This window comes from Megascapheus bottae, chromosome 5 (genome assembly GCF_031878675.1).
Source record: "Megascapheus bottae isolate mThoBot1 chromosome 5, mThoBot2.hap1, whole genome shotgun sequence".
NCBI classification, from domain to species: domain Eukaryota; kingdom Metazoa; phylum Chordata; class Mammalia; order Rodentia; family Geomyidae; genus Megascapheus; species Megascapheus bottae.
The window spans coordinates 43800898-43812597 of NC_143513.1; the positions used below are offsets into that span (position 1 = coordinate 43800898).

At 38.9% G+C, this 11700-nt stretch overlaps 1 non-coding gene and 1 pseudogene across 1 annotated transcript; one reads left to right on the forward strand and one right to left on the reverse strand.

Annotated features, from left to right (window-relative positions):
- Positions 1-2969: 2969 nt before the first annotated feature.
- LOC150063311 (U6 spliceosomal RNA) lies at positions 2970-3072 on the reverse strand. Its single transcript, XR_016535632.1, has one exon. It is a non-coding gene; the product is annotated as a U6 spliceosomal RNA (small nuclear RNA).
- A 6415-nt stretch (positions 3073-9487) lies between these two features.
- On the forward strand, positions 9488-10960 carry LOC150063312 (vasodilator-stimulated phosphoprotein pseudogene; annotated as a pseudogene).
- The last annotated feature ends 740 nt before the right edge of the window (positions 10961-11700 follow it).

Sequence of the window (11700 nt, forward strand, 5' to 3'; positions counted from 1 at the left end):
AAATTTCCTGTACTAAACCAATTGTCTGAAAATCTGGATGCTATTTTCTTAAAAGAAGAACTGGCCATGACAAAGCTGAATTGGCCACATTATTTTTTCTTTGTCCCTCACCCCTCTAATCCAAATTTAGTTGATCTAACCTACCTTAATACATTAACTTAATTTGGTCACTATTTTCCTGGTATATGCAATCACTGAAAAAGACTGCAACTTCTAGGGTATCAAAATATGTAGATTAACCAATAAACAAGGGAATATATGATAATTATTTTCAAGAACTTCAAAAACAACTGCTTAAAAATATTATTTATGATAATTTAAATGTGAACAATCTAGCCATTAGGAGATATTCAAAAAAAGATACTTAAACAAAATGTTTCGTTTCATTTTTAAATTCTTAAACTGGAGGACAAAAAACATCTTAAAAGAAAAGCAGCCTCATTACGAAATGTTTTAACTATGCATTACATGCTTATTTCAAAGAGAATTTATATAATGAAAACAGCTGAGCTCAACCAATAAGATTTCTCTAAGTTAAGGAAATATTATTTGCATCAGTACTGCACATACATATCATGGACATGAAGAGCCAAACTGAGATGACTTTGTAATCCTGACTGCCAGCCAAGTTTAACTTTCCACTATGTAATTTCTTCCTTCTCCCTTGCAGAGACCAGGAACAACAGAGAACAAGTTTGGAATGCCCCCTCTGGCACCACCCATGCTGAGCTAGCTTTGTGGTCACAAATAAACCAGTCTTGACACCTTGGCATAGGCCACCTTAGATCACAGTAGCCACCTGGAAAAGGTACACTGTGGCCCAGAAGGTTCCAGAAATAAAACCATTAGAGATACAGCTTTGTGTTGCAGGAGCATGTGGGGTGTGATTAAGATGATCTTAACAAAACATCTTGGAAATGCTGAGGGTAAGACCTTATTTTAAAGCTAAACGCCAAATGTCAAGGACCCTTAACACAGAGAAGCGGTCCAAGACCAAAGTCTTCATTGAGGATAAATATGAGGCAGAAAAAAAAAAGCACGGTGAAAAAAAAAAAAAAGAATTTCATCCAAATAGCGAAACTTTCTGTAATGGATTATTCCACCCTCATGGAAAATACATCTGAATTATCAATCATCAGAGCTACATTAAAATTTTGGTCAAATAAATATTTTGGTTAAAAGTATCAAATACATGTGCTAGCATAGTTCTTTTAAGAATTTCAAATTGTGACTTTGTGTGAAGAAGATTTGAGAGCAAGCAAAGATTTGCAGCAGTTACTTGTTCTGGACTGGCTCCTGTTCCCAGCATGTGGTTTGGATCATGTCTTCACGATCACAGGAGCCATACTGAACCTCACTCACATTTCGCAGCTGAGTGTACTGCTGGGCTTAGATACAAACGCAACATGAGGAGGGATATCAATGTTCCAGAAGCAATGTACCCGCTCCCTGAACAATGGCACTGCAATTCCTCTATATTGTACCCCAACAATTAAAGAAAAAAAAAGAAACAAACATTGTAACTACCACCAGGAGGAAGAATTGACATGACCAAGCCATTTGTTTAATCAACAAAAATTCTGACCAATAATTCAAATTTATTGTCTTACCTCTGTGCACACACACACACACACACACACACACACACACACACACAACAAAAACAAAAATAAAAGCAAAAAACAAATCCTGGCAGAATTTGGAATTAGGCAGAATTTTCGGTTTACTCATTTGTTTCTACTAAAATATCTTTTTTCATATTTCCTCCTGATACTGCTCCACAAATTGTACCCATGCCATTATATATGTATACATACCTACACATATAATTATATGTGTAGAATGTGTAACATTATTTCCTTTGATATCATGCTGTTTCATGCTTTATATTAAATATTCAAGATAGGAAATTCATATTATTCAAGGTATTGACAAGATTGGATAAAGATGGTACAGACTGGGTAATTGTACCTGGTGACAAAATGATTTAAAGGGACAAAAGAATTAAATGGTTAGTCTCTCCCTTTTGTTGTGTTTTAGTAATAGTAGTAATGAGCTATTGATATATACAAGGAAAGTCAGAATCTCATCATCTGAATAAATTTCTTGCTTTGGAGAAATATCCTTACTGGAACTCATGACAATTCTGGACTCAAATTAGTGATGTGGGATATAAAGTGCATGCATTATTTGTGTTTATCATTTATGTTGAAACTAATTTTCAGCATTAAATAGGGGAGAATAATTCTTTTAGACCTGAAAGCGTTTATGACTGTCCAGTAGGAGCCCAGGAATCAGAACTGCAATCTTGAGGGCTGAGGCTGTTTGTTCAGGAGTAGAATGCCTGCCTAGCATGTGTGAAATCCACAGTAGTCTCTCCTTCTTCCCTCTTTGATCTTTCCGTCCCTCATCCACATGGAAATCTTTGAATGATGGACTCAAATTTGTGAATTCCATTTTGTCATATATAGTTCATATTTATATCAAGAGTTGAATGACTGGTGTTAGGAAAATCCCCAGGAATATGTACGAAAAATGTGGAGTTTTCAACAACTCATGAAATTTTAGCATAGATTTGCATGTGTTTAGTTAGATGTAGAGTATAAATGAATAGGCATAAATCTGTGCATATGCCTACATGTAGATACTGTATTACTCTCTCTCTCTACATATATATATATATGCATACATACAAACATACCCACATAGCTGAGGAGTAAAATTTGTTTTGATTACCATTTCTTATTTCTACAAAACTTGGAAAGAATTCAGCATTTAATTAAGTAAGAAAATTTGATTTACACTTTTCTAATACAGTTAGTGAAAACTACTGTCAGGGAATGGTGTCAAATTTCTTGTATTTGTGATATATATTTGTGAGAAGTTCTTAACATCTTTGTTTCCTAAAATAATCCTGTTGGATAAAATTTTTTCCCCTTAAAAGTACTCTACTGCCTATTATTTTAAAAATACTTTTGGAATGCTTCACAAATTTGCGTGTCATCCTTGTGCAGGGGCCATGCTAATCTTCTCTGTATCATTCCAATTTTAGTATATGTGCTGCCAAAGCGAGAGTTTGAATGACAAAATGGAAGAAACTGAAGTATAAAATGTAAACTTGAGACAAGAGCATTTCATGTCAAGAACAGACTAGAAAAATGTTGTATTCTGTATGAACAGACCATTCAGAAGTTTCTGAAGGGATATTTTTATCCATAGTAAAATATAGATTATAGCTATATCTCTTCAAAATGTCTGGAACATCATGAAATTAACATATATTAAATATAAAATTTAGCAATTTCCTGACATATATTGGAGCAAAATTAGATTGTCTTCTCTCTGGAAGTTTACTCCATCATTTAGTAAAGAAACAGATTAATGAGGTTCTTTATAAATTTAAAATATACATGCAAAATATTATATCTAGCACAATACTATTGATGTTATTTGGCTACATCAAATTCTAATAGATTTATTTGCATGGGAATTACTCTTATTTTATTTACACAAGATTTTGCTATGTACCCCAGTCTATCTTCACTTGTAAAAATACTAACTTTGTCTTCCTAAAGATGGAATTACATACATGCATTATTATGACTGGCTGAAAATATTTTTTAATTAAGCAAGAATGGATTCCCAAGGAAAGGCAGATATTTCCTGGAGAAGACATTCTGTGTATCTGTGAAGGTTTAATATAGAGATTAATGCTATAATTCAGTATTATACCAGGAGCTTATGCGTAGTCCAGCTCCCCTTGTACAGAAATAGTGGAGATAACAAAGAGAAGTCAAGTGGATCAGTTCTAAATCTTATGATTTCTTTGGTATTAATTTTTAGGGAAGAGATATTGGTGTGATATAAGAAATTACCTCTTAGAAAATAAAATTATGAACATCAATATGAAAGAAAATCATCATTATCAAGTAAGATTAATTTCAGGATACAATGATGATTTAATTTAAGCAAATAAAAATGCACATCATACAAGCAAATTGAAAGGCAAAATAGATGGGATCTTTTTAAGGTGCATAAAAAGCATTTGATTACATTCAGCATACTTTCAGGATAAAAATTTACTTTCAGCGTCGGGAGTTTGGCCTAGTGGTAGAGTGCTCGCCTAGCATGCACGAAGACCCGGTTCGATTCCTCGGTACCACATACATAGAAAAAAGAGCAGGAAGTAGTGTTGTTACTCAAGTGGTAGAGCTCTAGCCTTGAGGAAGCCTAAGGACAGTGCTCAGGCCCTGAGTTCAAGCCCAGGACTGGCAAAAACATTACTTTCATGTTAGATAGAGAATGAACACATTCTAACATGATAGAAGTTGTAAATACCAAGGTTACAGCTACTATCATCGTGAATGAGGATAAGCTGAATGGTTTCTCCTGAGATTGGACAAGAATATCCATTCCCATGGCTTCAATACAGCAAAGAAATTGAAGTTGTAAAGATATTAATGAGGAAAAATGAAGAAATATAGAACATATTGGAATGGAGAAAGCCCTTCATTGCAAATGATCTGAACTTATACAGAGAAGAAAATCTGCAATGGTTATATCAAAAACTGTTAGAACTGAAAAACAAATTTAGAAAAACTTCAAGACACAAATCGGTATATAAAAATTTATGGTGTTCCTGCCTGCCAAGTAATGGAGAAAGCAATTTAATTAAAAGTTACAAAGAAACAAAGTATTTGAGAGAAGATTTGACCAAGATGCAAAAGAACTCTATGAAACATTTTTCAATTGTCAGGAATGTATAGAGGGGTTAGAGTTACATTCACCAGGTAGTAGGTGCATTACTTTGCACACATTTATAACCCTTCTCATGTTTTGTCCTCATTTCCCTCCCCAAGCCCCCAACCAATCATCTTGTTTCCCCTTCTTCCCTTTCCTATTTTAAATAAACATATATACAATATACCAGGTAACATAGTCAGAGACATTAACAATATGAGATTAAACAAAGACACAAAAAGAGGAGAAATAACATAGTACATAAAGAACAACAATCACACAAGATAAAGCTCTTGTTTATGAAACTGTTTTTTAAAACAACCGATTGAAGAAATTAGAGTATGCAAAAAATGGGAAAAAAGGAAATATGACTTATGTTCTTGGTTTGAAAGAATTAAAGTTTTTAAAAAGTTTATCTATACCCGATAAATGTAATTGTAACCACTCCATACATCACAACAACAATAAAACAAAATAAAATAAAGAATAGGCATGTAGGAAGTGGCATTGTGGTTCAATGGGTAGGGCTGTATCCCTGAGCTAAAGAATTCAGGGACAGTGCGCAGGCCCAGAGTTCAAATCCTACTACCAACAAAAAAAAATCATCTCACCCAAGTGATCTACAAGTTTATTGTTATTTTTAGCCAATGACACTTTTCACAAAGTAGAAAAATAATCACTCCTAAAATTTATATGTCAACACAAAAGAGGAAGAATAGACAAATCCATCTCGAGAAAGAAATCCAAGAGTCATTCCATTACTTGGTTTCAAAAATATACTAAAAACACAAAGCAGAACTGAGGAAGTGGGAAAAACTCCCATGCTCCTGAATTGAAAAAATTAACATCATGGAAATGGCAATTCTGCCAAGGGATGCCTACAAATTCAGTGTAATACGTCAATATCCCAAAGTCATTCTTAAGGAAATAGAAGAAGCAATCCAAAATTCATATGGAATAATAAAAGACCCAGTATAGCAAAAATAATTGGTAGCAGAAAGAACAGCACAGGAGGAATATCTATATCAGACTTTAGACTCTATTACAGACCTATAGCAAACAAAACAGCTTGGTATTGGCACAAGAACAGGCCTGAGGACAAATGGAATAGAACTGAAGACCCAGAAACCAATCCACAGACCTATGGCCTATGGCCATTCCAATAGAATGGAAGAAAGACAGCCTCTTCAACAAGTGGTGCTGGCAGAATTACTTATGCACCCACTAAAGTTGGAAGCTTCTATATTACCCTGCACTAGAATTAATTCCAAATGGAACAAAGACCTCTAGGTAAAAACAGATAAACTGAAAACTTTACAGAGATATACTAGGTCTCCATGGCACAGGTCAAAACTTTCTTCATGAAGACCCAGAAACAAAACAATTTAAAGAAAGTTTGGACAAATGGGACTGCATTAAAATGCAGAGCTTCTGTATGGCAAAGGACATAGCTAGCAAACTAACTAGAAAGCCCACACAGTGGGAGATCTTCACTATTCATAAAACAGACAAGGGCTTCATATCTAAAATGTATCTAGAGCTCAGAAAATTGAATCTCTCCAAAACAAATCTTCAAAGAAACAACCATCCCATTAAAAGATGGGCCAAAGACTTAAAGAGAGACTTCTCTCAAGAGGAAATAAAAATGACCTGTAGACACATGAAGAAATGCTTAACATCTTTGGCCATAAGGGTGGGGGAAAGGAAATGCGGACCAAGACATATGAAAGGGTATCAATGTATGTGAATTAATGTACCTTCTAGCTGGCAAATATCATCTAACCCTTCTATTAATTACAATAAAAATATATGAAAAAAGGAAATGTAAATAAAAACAACTTTGAGATTCCACCTCACTCCAATTAGAATGGCCATGTTCAAAAAATCTGATAACAACAAATGCTGGTGGGGATTTGGCTAGGAAGTATCACTAATACACTGTTTGTGGGAGTGCAAACTTGTTCAACCACTATGGAAAGCAGTATGGTGATTCCATCAAAGACTAAACATAGAACTCCCCTATGACCCAGGAATCCCACTCCCTTAGCATTTACAGAAATGTACAGAAAAAAGAATTATTAAAGCCAGCAGCACAACAATATTCATTGAAGCATTATTTACCAGAGCAAAGATATGGAACCAACCCAGATGCCCCTCAGTAGATGATTGGATCAAGAAGATGTGGTACTTACAAACAATGGAATTGTATGCTGCCATCAGAAAGAATGACATCACCCCATTTGTAAGGAAATGGAATGACTCGGGAAAAATAATATTAAGTGAAGTAAGCCAGACTCAAAGGAACACAGGTTCCATGATTTCCCTCATTTGCAATAATTAGTACACCTCTAGGAATCTCCTAGCAGAGGATTTCAATAGTGCAAAACCTAGATACATAAGTTCATATAGCATGAGATGAAATGAAAGAATCTCTAGGATATGGAAACAAGAGCTTTATTTTATGTGATTGTTGTTCTTAATGTACTATATTGTTTCTATTCTCCTTTGTTGCCCTTTGTTTAATCTCATATTGTTACTGTATCTGATTTTGTTACCTGGTATATTATATATTCATTTATTTATTTTTTTTGAAATAAGAAGGGAAAGGGGGAAAACAAGATGATTAGGGTGGGTGAGGGGAGGGCAATGGGGACACAAACACAAGAAGGGGTATCAATGTCTGAGAAGTAATACACCTATTATGTGGAGAATGTAAATATAACCCCTCTGAATATTACTGTTATAATAAAACATAAAATGAGAATATATACTAAAACACAAACAAATACAAATCCTTTTTCAGGGTTTTAAAGTTTTCATCAAAAAGGTCCTTTACATTCTTAGTTAAGGTAATTCCTAGTACTTTATTTTCTTTAAAGGTATTGCGAAAGGAGTTACTTTCCTGGTTGTTGCCTCATTCCTCTCACTGTTAGCGTAGAGGAAGGCAGTTGATTTTTGAGGGTTAATTTTATACCCTGCTACCCTCCCAAAGTTTTGAATCAGCTCAAAGGAGCTTGGGAGTAGAGTCTATAGGATTCTTTAAATTGAGGATCATGTCATCTGCAAAGCGGGAAAGTTTTACTTACTCTTTCCCTACTTGGATCCCCTTTATGCTTGCTTCTTGCCTTATTGCGCTGGCTAGGAATTCTAATACTATGTTAAAGAGGAGTGGAGAGAGTGGGCATCCTTGTCTCGTTCCTGATTTTAGAGGGAATGGGTTTAGCTTTTCGCCGTTAAGTTTAATGCTAGCGGTGGATTTGTCATACACAGCCTTTATTATATTGAGGAATGTTCCATGAATTCTTAGTTTCTCCAGAGCTTTTAACATAAAGGGGTGTTGGATCTTGTCAAATGCCTTTTCTGCATCTATTAAGATAATCATGCGATTTTTGTCCTTGTTCCTGTTGATGTGTTGAATTATATTGATTTGCATATGTTGAACCATCTTGTTTTCCCCTTCTCTATCCAATTTCAAATAACCAAATACAAATATATCTGATATATCAGGTAACAAAGTGAGATACTGTAACAATATGAGATAACCAAGGGACAGCAAAAGAGATGAGAGATAATATAGTACATTAATGAAAACTTTAAAACCCTGAAAAAGGAAATTAAAGCAGAACTGAGGAAATGGAAAAACTTCCCATGCTTCTGGATTGGAAGAATCAACATCGTGAAAATGACAATCTTGCCAAGGGCTATCTACAAATTCAATGCAATACCCATCAATATCCCAATGTCATTCTTTAAAGCAATAGAAGAGGCAAACCAAAATTTCATATGGAATAATAAAATACCCTGTATAACAAAAACACTTCTTAGCAGAAAGAACAGTGCAGGAGGAATTCAATACCAAACTTTAGACTCTATTACAGAGCTATAATTATCAAAACAGCTTGGTACTGGCACAAGAACAGGCCTGAAGACCAATGGAATAGAACTGAAGACCCAGATATTTAACCACACACCTATGGCCACCTAATCTTTGACAAGGGAGCCAAAGAAATAGAATGGAAGAAAGACAGCCTCTTCAACACGTGGTGCTGGCAGAACAGGATAAGCACCTGCAGAAAAATAAAGTTGGATCCTTCTTTGTCGCCATGCACTAGAATTAAGTCCAAATGGATCAAAGACCTGGAGGTAAAAGCTGACACACTGAAAACTCTACAGGAAGGAATAGGAGATACACTAGGCCTCCTTGGCACAGGTGGAAACTTTCTTAATAAGGACCAAGAATCACAACAAATCAGAGAAAGGCTGGATAAGTGGGACTGCATTAAACTGCAGAGCTTTTGTATGCCAAAGGACATAGCTAGTAAATTAATTAGGAAGCCTACAGAGTGGGAGAAGATCTTCACCAACCAAACAACGACCTCATATCTAAAATATATGAACAGCTCAAAAAATTGAATCAATCCAAAACTAATCTCCAAAGTAACAACCATCGCATTAAAAGATGGGCCAAAGACTTAAAGAGAGTCTTCTCTGAAGAAGAAACAAAAATGGAACATTTTCCCTGCCGCCTGACGCCCCACCGCCCGCCGCCCCACCGCCCGCCGCCCCACCGCTGGCCCCGCACCCGATGCTGGACCCCCACCTCCCAAGGCAGGCCTGGAGCTGCCACCCGCTCCGGAGCCGCCCGTTCAGGTGGCAGATTCTATGGGGTGGGACCCCGGGGGGACTCGGAGGAGCTGGAGGCAGCCTCGAACCCCGGCCCCAGTGTGTGCAGGACGCTGCCGCAGCTATGAGTGAGAAGGTTGTGTGTTCAAGCCCGGCCATGGTAATGCTATAGATGACAGCAATAAGCAGTGGCTTCCTGCTGGCACTGGCCCCCTGCAGCCGGGTCCAGATCTACCACAACCCCACCGCCAAGTCCTTTCGCGTGGTGGGCCGCAAGATGCAGCAGAACCAGCAGGTGATCATCAACTGTGCCATTGTCGGAGGTGTGAAGTATAACCAGGCCACCCCCAGCTTCCACCAGTGGGGCGATGCCGGCCAGGTCTGGGTTCTCATCTTTGGTAGCAAGGAAGATGCAGCGCAGTTCGCTGCTGGCACGGCCAGGAGGCCTTGGAAGGTGGGCCTCCTGCAGTCCCAGCACCGCCCCCCTGGTCTGGCCAGAACGGCCCCTCCCCAGAGGAGATGGAGCAGCAGAAAAGGCCCCAGCTGGGTCAGCCTGAGCACAAGGAGTGTCACATGGAACGCCGGGTGTCCAATGCAGGAGGCCCACCTGCTCCCCCAGCTGGGGGACCACCTCCCCTCCAGGGCCTCCCCCTCCTCTGGGTCCCCCTCCAACTCCTGGTCTGCCCCCTCTGGAGTTTCTACTGCAGGGCATGGAGCAGGGGGCGGCCCACCCCCTGCACCCCCTCTCCCTACTGCACAGGGCCCTAGTGGTGGTGGGTCTGGGGCCTCTGGCCTGGCCGCAGCCATTGCTGGAGCCAAACTCAGGAAAGTGAGCAAGCAGGAGGAGACCTCAGGGGGGTCCCTGGCCCCCAAAGCTGAGAGTGGTCGAAGCACAGGCGGGTGGTTCATGGGAGAGATGAGTGCCATGCTGGAATGGAGAAGGAAAGCTACACAGGTTGGGGAGAAGCCCTCCAAAGATGAATCTGCCAGTGAGGAGCCCAAATCTAGAGTCCCAGCTCAGAGTGAATCTGTGCGGAGACCCTGGGAGAAGAATAGCACAACCCTGCCAAGGATAAAGTCAGCAGCTTCTTGACTACCTCTGAGGCCCAACCCTCAACGCACAGCTCTGAGGATAAGTCAGATCTAGAGAAAGTGAAACAGGAGCTTCTGGAAGAGGTGAGGAAGGAGTTGCAAAAAATGAAAGAAGAGATAATTGAAGCCTTTGTCCAGGAACTGAGGAAGGGGGGTTCCTAAGCGCAGGAACCCCGAAGACCCGGTTTCTCTTCTACACACCTTGCCCATCACCCTGCTTTCCCTGCCTCAACTTGACCTGGAATCGCTGAAGACTACACAGGAATGCATCTTCTCACCCTTCCCCCATCTCATCCCACTTGGAAATTTTCCAGGGGATATGGCTTCTCCGGCACCACGCCCACACCTTATACTGGCTGCTGATTTGCTGGGGAGCCTTCATCCTTTAGCCCCTCCTCCTCTGCCATCCCCTTGGAGCTGGTTCCTCTGCCAGGGATGTACCAAGTAACCCCGCAGTAAGGGGGAAGGAAGAAGGGAATTTGACGTTCCCTTGTTCTAGATTCACTTTAACACTTAATGCCTCCGATTTGTTTTTTGTTTTTTAAGAAAAAGAAATATTATATATATATATATATATATATATATATATTTGGGTTGGGGGGAAGGGAAACATTTTTTTTCTTCCTTGGTTTTGATAAAATGGGGTGTGGGAATTTTTTTAATAGTATTAGCCCAAGGTTGCCCCTTTGTGGGACAACTATTTAAGGGGAGGTGTTCTACCAGCTTGGGGACCGTCCCATCTCCTCTGCTCCTTTCCCTTTTCTAAAAGGAATTAAGATGCTGTAATTTTTTTACCTCCATTTTGTTTTGTTTGAAAATATGGATAGGGCTCAGGGTCTAAGCCATTTGTTTTGTCCCCTGGAGATACTTGGGGGACAAAGAGTGGAGGCCCCTTGGCTTCTTCAACACAAGCCCTTGCTCAATAAACCTGCCATTTTTATAAAAAAAAAAAAAGAAAGAAACAAAAATGGCCTATAGACACATGAAGAAATGCTCAACATCTCTGGTCATTAAAGAAATGTACATCAAAACAACTCTAAGATTCCACCTCAGTCCAGTTAGAATGGCCAGGATCAAGAAAACTAGTAACAACAGATATTGGAGGGTATGTGGCCTGGAGGGATCACTACTACACTGCTGTTGGGAGTGCAAACTTGTTCAACCACTATGGAAAGCAGTATGGCAGTTCCTCAAATGGCGAAACATAGAGATCCCCTCTGACCCAACAATTCCACTACTAGGCAT